The 21,922-nt window shown below is 42.5% G+C and overlaps 1 protein-coding gene and 1 pseudogene across 1 annotated transcript in view; one reads left to right on the top strand and one right to left on the bottom strand.

The window, feature by feature from the left end:
* Positions 1–21,922, top strand: part of TUBGCP5 (tubulin gamma complex component 5) — a 294,174-nt gene that overhangs the window by 161,214 nt on the left and 111,038 nt on the right. The gene's annotated exons all lie outside the window — the stretch shown is intronic.
* On the bottom strand, positions 2,631–2,865 carry LOC129646120 (COMM domain-containing protein 6-like; annotated as a pseudogene).

Raw genomic sequence — 21,922 nt, 5'->3', positions numbered from 1 at the left:
TGCTGGATATTCAACATCAGGTTAAAATGGAAAATAAGACCAGATACAAAGACCAATGTGAAAAGTTTCTGGGAGTCAGAATTTTTCAGCATTGACCAAAGTCACAAAAGGAAGTGGTAAATATTCATTTCCAAGGGACTCAGTAGCAATAAGGTAGAGCTTTGCCTGCTGCGACTCTCAGACCAATGTGTGGGGTGGGTCATCCCCACAGACACCCTCTACTGTGTAGTGGAAACATCTGCAACAGCTGTTGTGGACAAACAGTCATGAGCTTGTGCTTGCCATTTCCACAATGTGAACTAACTTCATCACATTCACTTCTTCTTCATCTCAATTTTAAGATCACTGGGGGAAAAAAAGTTGTCAATGAAACTGTGTGCTAATGCAAACAAATGGGGGGGGGGGGTAAAAGTAATAAGTAAAATCTACTGAATGACATTTGATTGGAGAAGAGCCCTTTTGTAATTATTTATTCTCCAGGCTAACATATCCCTGGCTTTCCGTATATCCACTAATTTTCTAGAGGAAAAGAGTGGAGCCAGATAATGTAGAAACAGAAGACAGGACAAGTATCCTCACCTTTAGTATTAAACAGTAATTATGAGATGGCTGGATGGCATCACCGACTCGATGGACATGAGTGTGAGCAGCTCCAGGCGTTGGTGATGCACAGGGAAGCCAGGCGTGCCGCCCTCAATAGGGCTGCAAGTGCTCTGGATACTGGGGCACCTACAGCCAAATTTGGATCCTGCATCTAAGTGCTCTTTGTTTCTAAGTGTTCTTCCAGAGCTGCTGTTTTGATCCAGAATTCCAAAGAATTATTACCCAAAAACTCTTACCCAAAAATTTATTACCCAAAAAAATCTTACCCAATACTTAATTTGGGCTAACAGTCTTTATAAGGAAAGAAACAACCTCTCCCATCCCTGTGAATAAATTCTTGCTAGCCTAACTGTCATCTCTAACTTTCAGGAGAAGCACACTGGCTGAAACCACCCACTCTGGCCGGAAAACACCATAACCATTTGCATGAGGTATTTTATGACAGGAGGTTCTGGTAAGGAACACGGAACTAACAAGCCACCACCAACTGGAAGAATTCCAGAGAGGTCAAAAGGAGATGCCAAGTGTCCTACCACCTCCCAGAATCTTTCTTGCTGGCATCCATCTTGGCTGAGCCATGTGTGTGCCCCCAGGAAGCACCCTGAGTCAGAACAATTGGCCAAAGACAACCCAGAAATTAATCCCATCACCATAAAAGCCAAGACTGTGAGCCACATGTCAGAGCAGTCCTCCTGGGTTCCCTTACCCTACTGTTCTCCACCCGGGTGCCCCTTCCCAATAAAGTCTTTTGCTTTGTCAGCACATGTGTCTCCTTGGACAGTTCATTTCTGAGTGTTAGACAAGAGCCAATTTTTGGTCCCTGGAAAGGGTCCCCCTTCCTGTAACATAACCCCTGGTTTTTCTGGCTGATGTCTGTTGCTGAGAACCGTGCTGGAGCTAGAGGGCCAGCACTTGTTCAGTGCAGCTTTTAGCCATTTGCAGACTTGCTAACCCAGCACAGGGCTCAGAAGCAAAGCCACAAAGAGGTTGTGTCCCAGAAATATCTCTGCTGATTAGAATCTTGTCTAAACTTAGTTTATTAACAGAATCAATGTTTCAAGCAAAAATGCAGTTCCTTTAGTCTCCTGTGTTCCCTGGTCTGTGATGTGTTCCTGGAGGTGATGGGTTGATTACGGAGACTCTGACGAAAAACTTTTTATATTAATAGTTTGCTATTAATTTTTATATGTGTTTAAGAAACTATTACTAGCAAAATATTGCTGTTAAGCAACCAAGTAGAAGGAATGTTTATATTCAAAAAGTCAAATCAGAAAACAATATTAAGAAAGATAGATTTAAAACATAGATAGCCATGAAAAAGACCATGAGTCATAGGTCAGTGACTGATGCTGGGAAGTGCAAGGTGTGTGTGAGGGTGGTCCTTTGCAGGTCTTGCACAGGCCAGTACATCAGACAGCACATAGCAAGCTCCTTCACTCTATAGACCTTGCTCCCAACCTCTCCAGCTCCCTAGACTTTATCTCTTGATTTGTTCACTGTTTTTCACTGGAAGAGTCTCCTGCAATTTTACCTCTCTTACACACCATTGTTTTCACTTTTCCATATTCTCTTCCAGGAAGAGGCCACTTGCCTGAAACTATTTGCATGCATATTTTTCCATGGTTGTTTTTATCATGCAGATAGTTTACATTTTGACTCTATTTCATTCAGTATTATATCAGAATCATTTTCCATTTGCAAATAGTTTTCATTTTTAAGGCTTAGTTGTTTCCATTTTTTAGAAATGAGTACTATTGGACACATAGCTCTTGCTTTCTACTGAACTTTTAGTCTTTTTTAAAGAATAAATCCATGTAAGTGGCATGAATGAGTCAGAGCATATAAGTTTTCATTGGTCCTTGTTTTCCTATTTATCTGATTTCTTTTATTATTTAAGGAAAATGGAAAATCAAAGGTGCAATTTTCATTCAATAAATATCATTTGATCCTTAGGCAGTTTTGTTGCAGAAAGTGAAGTCCATGATTTTAGAATGATGGTAGCAATTCATCAACCAAGTAATCAGTTTTCACACAGTTTCAAAAATTGCAGCAATTTCCTTGAACTGTCTGTAGAAATCCTGACACTGTGGAATTGTCATTTCAAAGGACTTGTTCCACCTTGAGCATCACTGTAACATAAGGATACTTAAGTGATCTGCAGCTGTCCAAGCTCACAGCCATACCCAGCTTCCACTGAAAATCTATGAGTTGGTTGGTGACCTTGGACTTAGCATCCATCTGTGGCTCACTAGACCCCTCCATTGTAGGGTCCAGGGCTCTCACCACTCACTCAGGTGGAAGCTCCTGGGGCCATCTCATCATCAGTTCTGAATTGTCCACACCGTTAAGCTTGAGTCTTCTTAGACCCTAAAATTAATGATTGCTTTTGTTCTCATAGGCAAAGAACATTTTCAAAGAAAGGGGTAAAATGTTCAGTGGAAAAATGACAAAGGATGTGAATGTTTTCTCAGAGAAGAAGGAATACACTTGGCTATAAGCATATGATAAATTCTCAACCTAATCAATTATTAAAAATTTGCAAATTCAAGCAAAAAAGATACCTAGCAAGGTCTGAAAAGTTTGAGGACACATCCTGAATATAAGGTTGGGGAAACAGCCACTTTCATTAAATTTCTGCAGATATGTTAACTGACAAGATTTGGGGGGAGGATAATTTGATAATCACCACCAAAACTTAAAATGTAAATGCTTTCTGATCCAACAATTCTAAGACTAGATCTTGGAGACCCACAAAAGTTCACAAAGGTAAATAAACAACTGTATTTATGTCAATATGATGTTTAATAGTGAAAACTGGAAGGATTTTAAACCTCCATCCACAGAAGACCTGGTTGAATAAATCATGATACATGTACCTCAAAACACTGCCACTGACAGAGGAGAGGTCTGAAATATAGTACAGACAACTACCAGGGTCAGTCCCAACAGACACAGTTGATGTGAACTCTTAGTTGCATGATGTAGGATCTAATTGCCTAGCCACGGATTGAACCTAGGTCCCCTGCATTGGGAGTGTGGAGTCTTAGCCACTGGATGACCAGAGAAGTCCTCACAGTATTTCCTTTCTCAATAGAACTTGCCAATGAGTTCATTCTTTTTCCCTTAGTGAGTCTTCCAGTAACCAAAATACTAGCCTAGGTATCAGAAAACTAGCATTCTGCTACTTTCACTGAATGAGTCACTGGATTCCACACTGTGCCAGAAGCTGGCCGAGAAATAAAATTTTGTCATTTATGGATGAGAAAAATTGCAGCACAAAGAGTACAGATGACTGCCAGAGGGTGTTGAGAATGCAGTCTGAGAAAACTGGCCAGCACTGGGTCCAGGACTTCTCTAGCCTTGCTCTCTGCTGCACGGAAACGGAACTTGTGCCACAAGCCCAGCTTTCCATGCAAGACAGCCTCCACACTCTGACCACTGTCCACAGAGGTTAGATGCAAGCCCACATGCAAACATTGTCGTGCCTTTGACCTGAGACCTACTGCTACACCTCTGACTGACTCTACCCATATCCGAACCTGCCGAAGGCCAGCCTCCAGAGCAGGGCTTCTGGCCATGATGGAATATTCTGGACAGGCACTCAACATGCCACCACAAACCACAGATGCTTACTGACCACTTGAAATGTGACTACTACAACTGATGGACTAGGTTTTTTATTTTATTTAGTTTAATAAACATACATTTAAATAGTCATGCATGGTTACTTGCTACTGTGTTGGGTAAATGACACTCTAAAGGTACAGTCTTTACTTTAAGAACTCTGACAAATCTGACTACAACATGTTGGATTGTGGTTAGCTGGACCATGTAAATTACTTATGGGGAATTTTGTGTGCAATACAAGAAGGAAGAATAGAAAACAAAGAAAGCAGGAGAAACAGAAGAGAGGAATGAGAGTGCCTGTTTTTGAAGTGTGGCAAAATGATAGGGCTGCCAGGGTCTGTGGTTGCATCTGAATGGCCATGGTCAGTGCCCCGGGCATGTGTTAAGTCTGGCTTTGCAGCCACTAAGAAGGGGCTTTGCTGCTTCCAGCCTCTCGGTACAACCTGCCACAAGTGGAAGCTCATTCCCGTGCCTTGCTATGGGACCAGCCTAACCAACACTCCCTGTACCTACATGTACACCCAAAATGTTATTGGATATGATGGCTTACAAATCTTGTTGTACATAGAATGGATTGGCACAAAAAGAAGCATAGCTTAATTTCTCCATGATCCAGTCTAGTGTAGAGTAGGGTTGAGGTTTGCAGTAACAAAAATAGGCTGACCCGTTCTGCTGGTCAACTCTCATTTCTCTCTTGGGTTCCTCTACCATCTGTGGTATGCATCAAAATATCCCAAAATGAGCAACAAAACGGACCATTTTCAAGGCTGCTGCTGCTGCTGCTAAGTCGCTTCAGTCGTGTCCGACTCTGTGCGACCCCATAGACGGAAGCCCACCAGGCTCCTCCGTCCCTGGGATTCTCCAGGCAAGAGTACTGGAGTGGGATGCCATCACCTTCTCCGATTTTCAAGGCAAGTACTCTCAAAAACACCTGCAAATTCATATGGGGACCCCATTTGGAATTAGACTTCTCCAATTTCTTAGAGTGTACAATTGTAAGTCAATTTCAGTTTACATATTTTTTTCATCTTTAAAAAATACATCCATTCTTTTTCATTTGTTTTAGTCACATATGTAACTTACAAATATAGTCATAAAATAGATGATAGGTATATAGACAGCCATTTTCTACCCCAAAGGTATATAATATTCCCCTATATTTTCTAATATACCTTTATAATTTTTTGAATGTTTAATTTTTTAATATTTGTGAAATTTAAATTTGCTAATAATGAGAAAGAGAGCTGCCAAATTTTTTAATCAGTTCTTTAAACATTAATATATTTCTTTTTTTCCACCCATGTAAAACACTTTCTTCAATATTTACCATATTCCTAGATGTACATCAGCTTTTTCTAGATCTGAGATTTTTGTTTCTTGTTCCATCTATCAATTTAATTAATACAGTTTTCAAAATTCCTAAAATTCTTCTTAGCTGTTGCTGTACATTTTCCCTTCTAGATGAATATTAGTATCCGTTTGTCAAGTTTAATTCTAAAATCCTTCAGGTAATTTGATTGCTTATTTCCTAAGCCTAAACAGTATGTGCTGTGCTTAGTCACTCAGTCATGTCTGACTCTTTGTGACTCCATGGATTGTAGCCCACCAGGCTCCTCTGTCCATGGCAAGAATACTGGAGTGGATTACTAAAGATCCTCCTCCAGGGAATCTTCCCAACCCAGGGATCGAACCCAGGTCCCACATTGCAGGCAGATTCTTTACCAACTGAGCCACCAGGAAGCCCATATATACTGGAGTAGGTAGCCTAATCGTTCTCCAAGGGATCTTCTCAACCCAGGAATCTAACCAGAGTTTCTCATATTGCAGGCGGATTCTTTTCCAGCTCAGCTACCAGGGAAGCCCAAGCCTAAAGAATATAGTGAGAAGTTAAATGTTACCCACTATGAATCTTGCCTCCTCCCTGCCCTTACCAACCACATTTCCATACCACACATTACCGACAGAAAACTGCACTCCTCACTCAAAACATATCCTATTTCCACTCAACCTGTGTTCTGCCATGATGCCGGGCCAACCCCTACACGTTATGGCTGCTGTGGACTTTCTAGTTGCCTTTTAACCCAAGGAGTCCACTTTGGAGGATCAGTCCAAAGCAAATAGATATGCCTTCAAGTGAAAATGTATGTATACCTCAGCATTATTATTAATAGAGAAACTATCCCTAAATATAGGCATAGAAAAGATCTGTGAAGCAAATACACGCCACTAGCCATGCCAGGTGGACCAAGTTTGGACTAGCTGGTAGAGTGCTCAGCCACAAGTGGCCACTGTCAGTGGGGCTTGGTGCTGCCCTCATAGTGACGTCTACAGAGACTTCAGGTGGCCTGGAGACACTTCAAGAAAAATGCTAAATAGAAAAGTGGGAACTTCCCTAGTGGTCTACTGGCTAAGACTCTGTGCTCCCAATGCAGGAGCCCCGGGTTCAATCCCTGGTCAGGGAACTAGAACCTGCATGCCACAACTAAAGATCCCACATGCTGCAACTGAGAGCTGATGCAGCCAAATAAATTAAAAAAAGAAAAGAAAAGTGAAGCATATAGCTATAGGTATAAATATATATAATCTTTACAGCCATGTAAAAGGAACTTATATATTCATTCAATGAATATTTCTTGAGTATTGACCCTCTAGGAGAGATATCCACTCTTACTCCATCTTTTTCTCCATGACTTATGGTGATGTTAAAGGGGGATGGCACAGAATATCCTGAAGGAGAGGCTAGCCAAGCCCCTGGACAAGGCTTCGAAAGGTGTTACCACACCTGTTTAGGTCCAGAGACTGGATTTTTCCCCCAGATACCCAACATTGATGAGGCTTATGAGGATCAAATAATGATGATAATTTATGAGTCAACTGCCAAGATGCCAGTGTACCACTTTCTTCAGTGCCAATAAGGATAGAATTCCCCAGTAAGTGGAGAATTCAGTGATCCCTCAGGAGCTTTCTGATCCCAGAAGAACCTAACTCAGCCTTGAAAGAGCACTGGCTGACCCAGAATTGGAGCCAGATGTGTGTCTTGGAGAAAAGCCAGCCAGACCCCAGTGAGAGAGCCATGGCAAGCCTAAGGGTCCACTTTGATGGGGTTCCAAACAGGCCATATCCTATCAGCTAACATTTTGTGTTTTACCTCTACTGTGCAAAGCATACCCAAACTTAAAAGCTTAAACAATAACTTCTTATCTCTGTTTCCCCGAGTCAGGAACCTGGGTGTTGCTGGGCCAGGACAGAGTGTCTCCAGTGGCTCAGGCCATACATGGGTCTGTGTGCAGACATCCCCTACAATGTGCATTTTATACTTTGCATACTTACTTCCAGCAAAGCCTTTCTATGACTAGGTATCTAAGCACAGGAATTTTCAATGTTAGCTTTTAAAGTCTGAGTATTCAAATAACTCCTGACCTGACCCCTGGATTTGATGAGATTAGGCCACACAGGAGGCAGGTGAGCAGTGAGGCCACAGTCTGTCCAGTGGGATCTGTGTGGGTGTGCTGAAGTGGGCTTCCCCAGCCCTCTGCACAGCACTATCTTCCTCCCAAGCTTCTCTGAGACAGTAGAACTTGCTCCTGGAGTGTGCCTCTTGCTTGAGGCATTCTTTCTTTCAATGCCAACAACCCTCCCACACCACAGCGCCCCCCACCCCCCAAAACCCCCAGCCCCGTCTTACAGATCAGAGGCCGGACTGGCACAGGGGCTGCGCACAGTGCCCTGCCCCACAGCTTCACTGCCCGTGAGAACCCCCCCCCAGCCCTCCGGGCGCCACCTCCTAGTGCCCGGCGCTCTTCCTTTCACAGGACTGAGGCACTGGTCCTGTGCGTGTGAATGTGGGGACAAGACTCAGCATGGTCAAAGCCCCTGAAGCAACCGGATACAAAGCTGGTGACTCTGATACTGCAAGACCCCTGTGGCGGCTCTGCCGTCCGTCCACTGGGACTCAGGCGCAGCCTTACTGGGTATACTACAAGAGGCCACCAGGAGGTGGGCTTCTCGCCTGTGCTGGGAACGTCTTCCCTGGTCATCCTCAAAACACACACGAATGGCCGTTCTATAAATAAGACTGTATTGATCAGTCAGACCTGCTAGTCCTAGATCCACAGGACCATACTGCCTGCTCTTTCCACCAGAGGGACAAAGGTGGTCTCTTGATAAACACACCCTGCCTCTATCAATGTCAGTTGTCAGGAACTCGACTGGAACCTGTTTGCCTACAAGTGACCTGGTAGAGCAACCAGGAACCAGGTTCCTTTCCAGACTGCATCTGTACTCCCACGGCTGTACCTTCATCTTTGTTCACATTGATTGATGCCTGTCTCCCAAATGATGTGTTTGTCACCTCTACCGGCCTCCTTCTCTTCTTTTCCTTCTTCTAGAAAATATGGTGCTTGCTATTGATACATCTAACATACCATGATTCTTTATCTTTCCCTTCCCCAAACACCATGCCTTCAATTCCACATTAGAGCTAAAATTATCTCTTTGTCTTAGAATCACAGAACTCAGTTGCTTAAAAGAAAACATAACATGGGTCTCTGAAAAAAACTGAACATATGAAGAAATTTAGAATATGGGGGAAATGAAGAAATAGCTAATATTGGGAAAAGTGTGTGTATGTGTGTGTGTGTACGTGGAGGAAGTAGGGGAAAGAACCAAAAATTGGTAGGGAAAAGCCATGAGACATATTTTATCTTCTTCCAGCAAAGGCATTCTACGAATGTACTCATTGTTCTCCAAGAGGACACTCAGTCCTGGGGAATCTAAACTTCTTTTAATGCGCCCTCAAATGAAGCATTTTGTAGACATGAAATTGTCTAGACATCTAAACTTATCTTTTCAAAAACAGGAACAATTATATAATTGAATGCTAATCTTGTATAGAAAGACAGGTGCTAATGATGAGAGCTGGGTGTTAATTTTAAATTTCATAAGATCTGGTTATATTAGTGCTATCAAAATTTTCCTCAACTCAAACATCTATTATTCAGGTCCCCACCAATCATTAAACTCTCTGAAAAGCAGGGAAGTTCAGAGCCACTTAAAGAACGTTTCTTAGATATTTTATTCTGTGGCTGACGTGTACTGTGTGTGTAAGGCACATAGTTTGATCAAATAAGTGTGCTTACGTGGTTAAGATCATGTATGTGAAACAAACAAATAAATAAAGGACTAGAAGAAATAGTTGCCAGAGGCCTACTCTTCCTACCCAACTTCTCCCGCTGCCCACCCAGCACCATGGACTGTGCTCCTGTACAGCAAGGTTGGAGTGGGTTCTGCCCAGTCTCAGTGAGAAGGCCAAACAGCTGTCCCAAGTTCAAGGAGGAGAGCATGAGACGCCCCCATTTTCCAAATATACATGCTGGGTATGGTGCATGTGCAGTAGGCACATCTGGGGGGAAGTCAGGTATCCCAGGAAGAAGCCTTGAAGTTTCTGGACGGAAAAGCACTCAGTGTAAATAAATGAGGGAACATAACCGTGTTTCAAATGCCACTTCCTGGTCATTCATTCTTACCAGTCCCTGTGGTGTCCTTTCCATGCTCACAACTTTGCCCATAAAAGTAGAGCATAGCCACAGAAGGACACCTGTGCAGGAGCCCCTTAGGTTTTAGCTCCTCATCTGAAATAGGAGAGAAAAGTGGGAAACAAGTGATGGCTGATTCAATGCACAGTGAGTCTCCCCAGCGGGCCGCCAGCTCAGACAGACAAGCATGTCTTTCATGATCCTCCCAGGAGAGTTTTATTTGATTGCTTTTAATAATCACACAGCACTATCCCAGAGGGTGATAGCCCTCTTCACAGACAGACTGCCCCCCTCAACTCCAGAGAAAACCATGTTTAGTGAAATTTTGAGAATATATCCAGAGAGTAGACTTCTAATGAACTGGTTTGCTAAAGGGCAGCCAGTATCAAATAATTAATGAAAACTGTTACTTCAATATATTTTCCCATTGGCAATACATGAAAGGACCAATTTGCACATTATGGGGTCTCTGTGGTTCTGTTTCAATGACCCCAGGAGAACACAAAGGTCAACTCTCACTGGTAATTAACCTAGCCACAAGAAACTGAACTCAGTGAGTACAGCTCAGTCAAGGTGTCATTTCCTCGAGAGGCCCCTCCTGACCCCTCGTTCCTCATTTGTTACTGGACCAAGACACACCCACCCTTGCTCCCCTCTGCATTGTTTATCATACATTTCACCTAGATAGGAAAGCGCTTCCTGCTCTTTCTGCTCCCCTCCTTCCTCTGTCCTGTGCATACTATAGTGGTTTCCCCAGTATACCACCCATGTTAGTGTCCTTTTGCTCATATCTAAATACATCTGCCAAATCTGAGAGAAACAGAAATATGGCTGAGTCTTCTCTCCTAAGCTCAGATGTCTTGATCATGAACTTTTCTCCCACTGCCCAAACAAACCCAAATTAAGGAATACAAAGCCGACTAGAGTATTCAAAGCAACTGTTTCCAATGTGTTTTTTCCAACCCCACCAAATAATTCTGCAATTCTCAGTAGATAGTGATTGCATGCGAGCTAAGTCACTTCAGTCATAGCAGACTCTTTGCAACCCCATGGATTGTAGCCTGCCAGGCTCCTCTGTCCATGGGATACTCCTGGCAAGAATACTGGAGTGGGGTTGCCATGCCCTCCTCCAGAGGATCTTCCCGACCCCAGGAATAGAACCTGAGTCTGTCTCCTGCATTGACAGGTGGGTTCTTTACCACTAGCACCACCTGGGAAACCCCAGACACTGATTAGGTGTTCCACAAATTAAGCTCAGTTTTGACATCTACCTGCAGAAGGCGTCAGATCCCACAGGTTAAGTCCTACTTTGTGTTCTGGGGTCATAAGTTGGCTCAGTCCTACCAAGAGTACCCCACTTTAAATGCCAGGGCAAGGCCGGGTTGTTACCTGTGCTTCTGACCAACTGGCTATCCGTTGAAGGTTCCCCAAACACCTATGATTAATTTGCTACAGTGCCTTACAGAACTCAGGAAAATAGTTTACTTAATTAGGTTACTGATTTATTACAAAGGACAGGAATGAACAGTCAAACAAAGAGATACACAGGGTGAGATCTGAAAAGGTCCTAACACAGGAGCTTCTGTGCCTGCAGAGTTTAAGGTGTGTCACACTCTCAACGTGATGATGCATTCTGGTTAACCAATCCGGAAGCTCTACAAAGTCAGAAGTTCAGGGATATTTATGGAGGCTTCATTACATGGGCATGACCAATTGAATCTTTGGCCATTGATGACTGAACTCAATTTCCATCCATTACCCATGACCCCACATGACCTTCCCAAGTGGGAGGTTGGTGCTGAGTGTTCCAACCCTCTAATCATCTTAGTGGTTTCCCAGACAACCAGCGTCCAACCTCAGTTGCAGGCAAAGTTGCTTCAGTCGTGTCCAACTCTTTGCAATCCCATGGACTATAGCCCACCAGGCTCCTCTGTCCAAGGTATTCTCCAGACAAGAATACTGGAGTGGTTGCCACTTCCTACTCCAAGGGAATCTTTATGACCCAGAGACTGAACCCACATCTCTTGTGTCTCCTACATTGGTAGGCAGGTTCTTTACCACTAAAGCCACCTGGAAAGACCTCAGGGGTTTTCCAAAAGTCACCTTATTAATGTAAATTCAGGTATGGTAGAAATGGGTCTGTTACAAATAACATGACACTTATTTCACCTTTATGGCTCTGAAGCACTTTCAAGAACTGAGGACAAAAGATAATATAACAAAAGTGCTCCCCTTGCTCTTACTACTTAGGAAAATCCAAGAGTTTTGGGAGCTGGGAGCCAGGAACAATAGATGAAGTCAAAAATAAATATTTGTTACAAATCACAATATCCCATTGTTGATATTTTTGATGTTGCTTGATTTTAAAGCATCCACTGTATACATAATGCAAATTTGAACCAGTTCCTGGTAGCTGTAGAGCTGCTGATCCCACACTCTCGTGGGGGCTTTGACCTATTTAAAGGTCAGGGTGGAAAAAGTTCAACTTTAGGCTTTTAGGCATGATCACACTATAGTGCTCTTTCTCACCAACAGTTTCCTTTCTTATTAAATTCAATAAATATTTATTTACTAACCCCAAACTCTGCTGAACCTGTGGAAGAAAACAGAGATTTTTGAAACTGGTGTCTTGCTTACCACGATAAGTTTAACAAGATAAGGCAAAAATTCCTACTCCTTGGTATTTCCCTGGTGGTCCAGTGGCTAAGACTCCATGCTGCCAATGCAGAGGGCCTGGGTTCAATCCCAAATCAGGGAACTAGATCCCACATGCCACAGCTAAGACTTTTCACGCTGCAACTAAGAGTCCACATGCCACAACTATGGCAAGACTCAATGCAGCCAAATAAATATTTTTAAAAATTTCCTACTCTTGGCACTTGAAAAAAAGTCATGGTAGTCACCCTGTTGACCTTATCAGTCATCAATCCCCAAATAGCCAATCAGATACATAGACTTCTTAGGGAAGTCATCCTCAAAGAGAAAGCTGTAGGCCATATACTTACTTGAGACCTGTGGAATCCATTGAAATCACTTCTCAAGCGAATTTTGTATTTATGGTTCGACCATCTTCTTAGCTGTTAAAGCCTCTGAAATTGATTAGAATGTTGATGTGGCTTTTACAAACCCTCGTGTTTCTCATATTTTCTTAAGGATTCATATCCTCTGGAGCAATTTGTATATTCTACAAGAAATGTGCCGTAAAATAAGTGAATAAAACAATTCCCATTTACTAGATAATTTATTCATATGTTGACCTTATATTTGGACTAAATTTAGCTGTTATCAAACTTTGACCAATGAACAATAGCTGCTTAGTGATTTCTTTCATGCCTTTCACTGAGGCCGCAATTGGCATTCTGCAGGCTTTCCAACAAGACCATATTGCAGGAGTCTCCAAAATTTACAAACAGCTTATGACAGGTAATAGCATCAACACAAACAACCCACTTAAAAACTGGGCAGAAGACCTGAAAAGACCTGAATAGACATTTCTCTAAAGAGGACATACAAATGGCCAATAGGCACATGAAAAGATGCTCAGCATCGCTAGTTATTAGAGAAATGCAAATTAAAATTACAATAAGATATCACCTCACACCGATCAGAATGGCTATTATCAAAAAATCCGCAAACAACAAATGCTGGAGAGGGCATGAAGTGAAGGGAACCCTCCTGCACACTTGGTGGGAATGTAAATTGGTACAGCCACTATGGAGAACAGTATGGAGGTTCCTTAAAAAACTAAAAGTAGTTTTGACCCTACAATCCCACTTCTGGCATATATCCAGAGAAAAACATGGCTGAAAAAGATACATGCACCTCCATGTTCATCACAGCACTGTTTACAATTGCCAAGACATGGAAACAACCTGAATATCCATCAACAGTAAGTGAAAGTGAAAATCACTCAGTCACGTCCGACTCATTGTGACCTCATGGACTATACGGTCCATGGAATTCACCAGGCCAGAATACTGGAGTGGGTAGCCTTTTCCTTCTCCAGGGGATCTTTCCAACCCAGGGATTAAACCCAGGTCTCCTGCATTGCAGGCAGATTCTTTACCAGCTGAGAAAGATGTGGTACATATATACAGTGGAATATTACTCAGTCATTATAAAAGAATGAAATAAGGCCATTTGCAGTGACATGGATGGACCTAGAGAGTGTCATACTTAGTGAAGTAAGTCAGAGAAAGAGAAATAGCATATGACATGCCTTATATGTGGAATCTAAAAAGAAATGATACAAATGAACTTACAAAACAGAAGGAGACTCACAGACTTAGAAAATGAACTCATGGTTGCTGGTGGGGGAAGGGATAGTTAAGACTTTGGGAAGGTCGTATATACACTGCTATATTCAAAATGGATAACCAAAAAAATCTATTGTATAGCACATGGAACTCTGCTCAATGTCATGTGGCAGACTGGATGGAAGGGGCATTTAGGGGAGAATGGATACATGTATATATATGGCTGAGTCCCTTCACTATTCACTTGAAACTATATCACAACATTGTTAATTGCCTACACACCAAAGCAAAATGTTTTTGGTGTTAAAAAATTAAATTAAAATTTTAAGAAAAGACCATTTTGCAGGACATGACTGAGCAATTCCATTTGCTGAACTGAAATCCACATGTACTGAGCACTGCTGTGTACAGGTATGCTCCAAACATATAGGCAGCAAAGAAGAGCAAGACGCACCCCTGACCCACAGAACTACCCTGCAGTCCCAGAATCATGCCAGCCAGGGAGGGATATGACAAGAGCTGACACCAGGTGTTCTGGGAAATAGAGGCCAAAGGGTAGGGCAGGTGAGAGAATGTTCCATCCTTTCCCTAAGCAGGTGAGATAGGAGCTGGGTCCTCTGGGATGAGGGAAGCTGTAACTGAAGGACAGTAGGGAGCTTTGGGGAAGGCAGTGCATTTTGCTGGGAGCACTGGCTCTGTGTGTGAGGGAGAGTAGAAGGAGGGAAAAAGAAGTGGGATGGGGCCAGGCAGCCCAGTTGCCAAAGGCCATTAGATTCTTAGCAGCCCTAGACCTCAGAGACTCCCTTCTATGTAAGATTTGATATTCACTGAGGACCTGAGACCTAAATGGAAATTCTTCACCTCTTCTGGCTGCATGAGATCAGCTACCCATTGCCCAATGTCCAGCAGCATCTTTCAGTACCACGTTTTGGTGGCAGGTGGTGCGGAGGGAGGTGAGCAATAAGAGCATTGAATTAAGAGTTAAGAAACTGGGACTTCTCGGACAGTCCAGTGGTTAAGACTGTGCTTGGCAAGGCAGGGGACATGGGTTCGATTCCTGGTCAGGGAACTGAAATCCCACATGCTGTGTGATGTGGCCAAAAGGTAGAGTTAGGAAACGAAAACAAAGTTTTCATCACTGTGTAAAACACCTCTACACCACTGGGGTTAAAAATAACACATGAGACAAATGGATAAGAAAGCTGTGGTACATATACACAATGAAATATTACTCAGCTATTGAAAAGAATGCATTTGAATCAGTTCTAAAGAGGTGGATGAAACTATTATACAGAGTAGTATAGGATGTAGTACAGTATAGTATGTAGTATAGTAATAGGATGGAGCCTATTATACAGAGTGAAGTAAGTCAGAAAGAAAAACACCAATACAGTATATTAATGCATATATATGGAGAAGGCAATGGCAACCCACTCCAGTACTCTTGCCTAGAAAATCCCATGGATAGAGGAGCCTGGTAGGCTGCAGTCCATGGGGTCGCTAAGAGTCGGACACAACTGAGTGACTTCACTTTCACTTTTCACTTTCATGCATTGGAGAAGGAAATGGCAACCCACTCCAGTGGTCTTGCTTGGAGAATCCCAGAGACAGGGGAGCTTGGTGGGCTGCCGTCTATGGGGTCGCACAGAGTCGGACACGACTGAAGCAACTTAGCAGTAGCAGCAATGCATATATACGGAATTTAGAAAGATGAGAACAATGACCCTATATGTAAGACAGCAAAAGAGACACAAATGTAAAGAACAGACTTTTGGACTCTGTGGGAGAAGGCGAGGGTGGGATGATTTGAGAGAATAACACTGAAACATGTGTATTACCATATGTGAAATAGATCACCAGCCCGGGTTCAATGCATGAAACAGGGTGCTCAGGGCTGGTGTACTGGGATGACCCTGAGGGATGGGATGGGGAGGGAGGTGGGAGGGGGGTTCAGGATGGGGAAACGCATGTACACTCATGGCTGATTCATGTCAATGTATGGCAAAAACCACCACAATATTGTAATTAGCCTTGAATTAAATAATTAAAAAAAAATTTTTTTAAATAACACATGTGGCCACAGAGAGGGCCTTATATTTTCTCAGAGACATCACAATCTAAACCAATAACAAATACTATACATAGAGGAGTAGTAAAGTCAGAAGATGAACTCAGAAAGGAGAGAGGAATCACTGAGGGGAGAGTGGAGGAGGTTCACCTGATACACCCTACTTAAACACGGACCACAGCTTGTCCCTGTTTCACTGGTGCTGGCAGAAGGCATGAGATTACTGAGTCAGCGACCATGGGACACCCATCATTCTTGCATCTCCTGCCATGACCTCCCACTGGAGAGGGATGTGTGAGAGACGGGTGCCATTCACACAAAGGGCTGAATCACAGCTGAGGAACACTGAGTGCAGGGAACATTCCAGAGGGAGCCATTGCCTCTCTGAAAATTTCCTGCTGCAAACACAACTCTGAGGTTGGCCTGGGGAAAGAATGGTTGAGTCTCACATTCTTGGCACACCCAGTATTTGAGTTTCTGGTGGCTGCCATAACAAATGATCATAAACTGGTGCTTTAAATCAACAGGTCTGGGATCCAAAGGTTTTAAATGGAGGTGTTAGCAAGGCTGGTTTCTTCTGGAGGCTCCATGGGAAAATCCACTCCAGGTCTCTCTGCCAGCTCCTAGTGGTTTTCTTTGGTGTTGCTCAGCTTGTAGATGCATCAGTTCAATCTCTGCCTCCATCTTCAGTAACCTTATCTCTGTCTCTCTGTCTCACTGTCTCAAATCTCCTTTCTTTTATAAGAACATCAGCCAATCCTAAATCCAGGATGATCTCAGGGTGCTTAACTTAATTATACTAGCAAAGATCCTTTTTCCAAACATGTCAACTTCACAGGTTCCCAGAGCTAGGAATTAGACATTTTGGGAAGGAGGAGCAATACTCCACTCACACCCAGCAAAGATATTCAGGAAAGGAAAAGGCCCACAGAGGATAGCTCTCTCAATGCTGAGTATCTTCTCAATAAGAGGAGGGCTGTGTGTCAACCTGAGGCAACCACTAACATGGAAAGTCTTAAGGCACATTTGAGACAAAGCATCATATTTTACTAAAAATTGGGAAGCTATTAGGTTGGTGCAAAAGTAATTTTGGTTTTTCAGTTGTTGAAATTTGCGCTTTGACATTGGAAAACATTCTTATAATTCTTCTATAAATGTGGCTATGTTATACATGATTTTAAGGCCTATTTCTCACTATATTTTCTTGCTAATGACTTACTATTTGCTGTTTCTTTTACATACGTTTTGGACTATGGAAATGATATTAGACAAAAAGCAAATTCAAGTGATTTTCTTATTCAAGTTCAACATGGGTCACAAAGCAGCAGAGATAACTCTCAACATCAACAACATACTTGGCCGAGGAGCTGCTAACGAATGTACAGTGCAGTGGTGGTTCAAGAAGTTCTGCAAAGCAAGTGAGACCTTTGAAGGTGAGGAGCATAGTGGCCAGCTATTGGAAGTTGACAACGACCAATTGAGAGTAATCATCAAAGTTGATCCCCTTACAATTATACAAGAAGTTGCCAAAGAACTCAGTGTCCACCATTCTATGCTTGTTCAGCATTTGAAGCAAGTTGGAAAGGTGAAAAAACTCAATAAGTGGTGGAAAAAATCATCGTTTTGAACAATGAACCATGTCTTGATTGGATTGCGACACTCTAAGAAAACTGGATTGTATACAACGGGTGACCACCAGCTCAGTGAGTGGTTGAACTGAGAAGAAGCTCCATCAGATCAGATCAGATCAGTCACTCAGTCGTGTCCGACTCTTTACGACCCCATGAATCGCAGCATGCCAGGCCTCCCTGTCCATCACCAACTCTCAGAGTTCACTCAGACTCACGTCCATAGAGTCAGTGATGCCATCCAGCCATCTCATCCTCTGTCGTCCTCTTCTCCTCCTGCCCCCAATCCTTCCCAGCATTAGAGTCTTTTCCAATGAGTCAGCTCTTCGCATGAGGTGGCCAAAGTACTGGAGTTTCAGCTTTAGCATCATTCCCTCCAAAGAACACCCAGGGCTGATCTCCTTCAGAATGGACTGGTTGGATCTCCTTGCAGTCCAAGGGACTCTCAAGAGTCTTCTCCAACACCACAGTTCAAAAGCATCAAGTCTTCAGCGCTCAGCCTTCTTCATAGTCCAACTCTCACATCCATACATGACCACTGGAAAAACCATAGCCTTGACTAGACAGACTTTTGTTGGCAAAGTAATGTCTCTGCTTTTCAATATGCTATCTAGGTTGGTCATAACTTTCCTTCCGAGGAGTAAGCGTCTTTTAATTTCATGGCTGCAGTCACCATCTGTAGTGATTTTGGAGCCCCCAAAAATAAAGTCTGACACTGTTTCCCCATCTATTTCCCAGAAGCTCCATAGCACTTCCTAAAGCCAAACTTGCACCAAAAAAAGATCATGGTTACTGTTTGGTGGTCTGCTACTGGGCTGATCCACTGCAGCTTTCTTAATCTTGCCTGACGAAACCATTACATCCAAGAGGTAAGCTCAGCAAATGGATGAGATGCACCGAAAACTGCAGCACCTGCATCCACCATTGGTCAACAGAATGGGTCCAATTCTTCTCCATGACAATGTCCAACAGCACATCTCACAACCAATGCTTCAAAAGTTGAATGAATTAGACCATAAAGTTTTGCCTTATCCACATATTCACCGGACCTCTCATCAACTGACTACCACTTCTTCAAGCATCTTTTTGCAGGGGACACATTTCAACAACCAGCAGGAGGCAGAAAATGCTTTCCAAGAGTTCACTGAATCTTGAAACATGGATTTTTACATTATAGGAATAAACTTATTTCTCATGGGCAAAAGTATGTTGATTGTAATGGTTCCTATTTTGACTAATAAAGATGTGTTTGAGCCTAGTTATAATGATTTAAAAATCACAGTCCGAAAACACAATTATGTTTGCACCAACCTTAATAGGAATAGGCAATGGTTTAAAATTGGGAAATGAGTATGTCAAGGTTGTATATTGTCACCCTGCTTATTTAACTTAAATGCAGAATACATCATGCAAAATGCTGTGCTGGATCATTCTGGAATGAGATTGCCAGGGGAAATACCAACAACCTCAGATATGCAGATGATACCACCTTAATGGCAAAAAGCAAAGAGGAACTAAAGAGCATCTTGATGAAGGCGAAAGAGGAGAATGAAAAACCTGCCTTGAAATGCAACATACAAACCACTAACATCATAGCATCTGGTCCCATCACTTCAAGGCAAATCAGATCAAATCAGATCAGTCGCTCAGTCGTGTCCAACTCTTTGTGACCCCATGAATCCCAGCACGCCAGGCCTCCCTGTCCATCACCAACTCCTGGAGTTCACTCAGACTCACGTCCATCAAGTCAGTGATGCCATCCAGCCATCTCATCCTCTGTCATCCCCTTCTCCTCCTGCCCCCAATCCCTCCCAGCATCAGAGTCTTTTCCAATGAGTCAACTCTTCGCATGAGGTGGCCAAAGTACTGGAGTTTCAGCTTTAGCATCATTCCTTCCAAAGAAATCCCAGGGCTGATCTTTAGAAAGGACTGGTTGGATCTCCTTACAGTCCAAGGGACTCAAGACAAATAGATGGGGGAAGAAAATGAAAACAATGACAGACTTTATTTTCTTGGGCAGATAGTAACTGTAGCCATAAAAACATATCTATATATGTTCATATAAAAATACTTTTCCTTTTTTTAATATAAATTAACTCACATACTCTTTTTTTTTTTTTCCATTTTACAATGTGATTTGGAGATTCCAACACACCAGGGCATAGGGGTGCTTTCACTCCCTTTTTTAAATAGCTGCATAAAATTCCATCACAGTGTTTATTTAACCATGATCCCAGGGAAAACAAATGTTTCCAGTCTTCTATTCTACTACTACAGTGAATAACATGGTGTAACAGTCATTGTGGAATTCTGTGACTACCTACATAAGATAAACGCCTAGAAATGAAATTTCTGGTTCAAATTGCACGTGCATTTTAAATTTTAATAGCTATTGTTACAGTGCTCTTCATAGAGGCTGTGTGAATTTATATACTTTCTGGCCTTGTATGAGAACATCTGTTTTCTCATCTTAGTCAACATACTTCATTAAACTTTTTGATCTTTGCTAACGTAAGTGAAGACAGTGATCTCAGTATAATTCTAATTTTCATGGTTTTTATTACACATGAAATAGGGCATCTCTGCACACTTTTGAGTTTGGGAGCTTTATTTATTGATTCATGGAAACATTTTACATCTCAGAAGTTCAGCCTTTTGTTTGATCTCATTTATAATTTTTTTCAAGTTTTTCATTAATTTTCTGACTATGCTTATGGTAATTTTTGTGAGGTTGAAATCTGCATTAAAATTTATCAGTATTTCTGGGCTTCTGATTTACAATTCCATAGCTAGCAAGGAGTGCTGCAGTCCAAAATTATAAAGAAATCTTCCGATAATTTATTCTAAGATTTTTATGGGTTAATATTTTACATTTAAACCTTTGATGCATTTGGAATTTATCTTGCCATGAAGCATATGGCTCAATCTTGTTTTTCCTAAATGACTCACTGCACCCTGCTCACTGCTCCAATTGTCTTGCTGTATCTAACTGTTCGCTAAACCCAGGGTAGGCAAGCACAAGGGGGGAAGCTGGAAGAAAACTCAAAGAGCTGTAGAACTGCAGACCAGTTTATTCTCTCTGGGCTGGACAACAGCCCTAGTGAAGTAGAAATTGCTATGCAGTCAGTATAGAACATTGAGACCTCCGTCTTGTTTTCAGTAAACATCTCGCTCCATTAGCATAAAACTATATCCTTTGTCTGTGGAAAATTCTGAAAGAGATGGGAATACCAGACCACCTGACCTGCCTCTTGAGAAACCTATATGCAGGTCAGGAAGCAACAGCATGTCCAGTTCTAACAACAGTAGAACTGGACATGGAACAACAGACTGATTCCAAATAGGAAAAGGAGTACATCAAGGCTGTATATTGTGACCCTGCTTATTTAACTTCTATGCAGAGTACATCCTGAGAAACGCTGGGCTGGAAGAAGCACAAGCTGGAATCAAGATTGCCGGGAGAAATATCAATAACCTCAGATATGCAGGTGACACCACCCTTAAGGCAGAAAGTGAAGAGGAACTAAAAAGTCTCTTGATGAAAGTGAAAGTGGAGAGTGAAAAAGTTGGCTTAAAGCTCAACACTCACAAAACGAACATCATGGCATCTGGTCCATCACCTCATGGGAAATAGATGGGGAAACAGTGGAAACAGTGTCAGACTTTATTTTTGGGGGCTCCAAAATCACTGCAGATGGTGACTGCAGCCATGAAATTAAAAGACGCTTACTCCTTGGAAGGAAAGTTATGACCAACCTAGATAGCATATTCAAAAGCAGAGAGATTACTTTGCCAACAAAGGTCCATCTAGTCGAGGCTATGGTTTTTCCAGTGGTCATGTATGGATGTGAGAGTTGGACTGTGAAGAAAGCTGAGCACTGAAGACTTGATGCTTTTGAACTGTGGTGTTGGAGAAGACTCTTGAGAGTCCCTTGGACTGCAAGGAGATCCAACCAGTCCATTCTGAAGGAGATCAGCCCTGGGATTTCTTTGGAAGGAATGATGCTAAAGCTGAAACTCCAGTACTTTGGCCACCTCATGCGAAGAGTTGACTCATTGGAAAAGACTCTGATGCTGGGAAGGATTGGGGGCAGGAGGAGAAGGGGACGAAAGAGGATGAGATGGCTGGATGGCATCACTGACTCTATGGACGTGAGTCTGAGTGAACTCTGGTAGTTGGTGATGGACAGGGAGGCCTGGCGTGCT

Source organism: Bubalus kerabau, chromosome 3 (assembly GCF_029407905.1).
Source record: "Bubalus kerabau isolate K-KA32 ecotype Philippines breed swamp buffalo chromosome 3, PCC_UOA_SB_1v2, whole genome shotgun sequence".
Lineage (NCBI taxonomy): Eukaryota > Metazoa > Chordata > Mammalia > Artiodactyla > Bovidae > Bubalus > Bubalus kerabau.
Note: the sequence above shows the minus strand (reverse complement) of the source record. Positions and strands in the feature narration are given on the sequence as shown.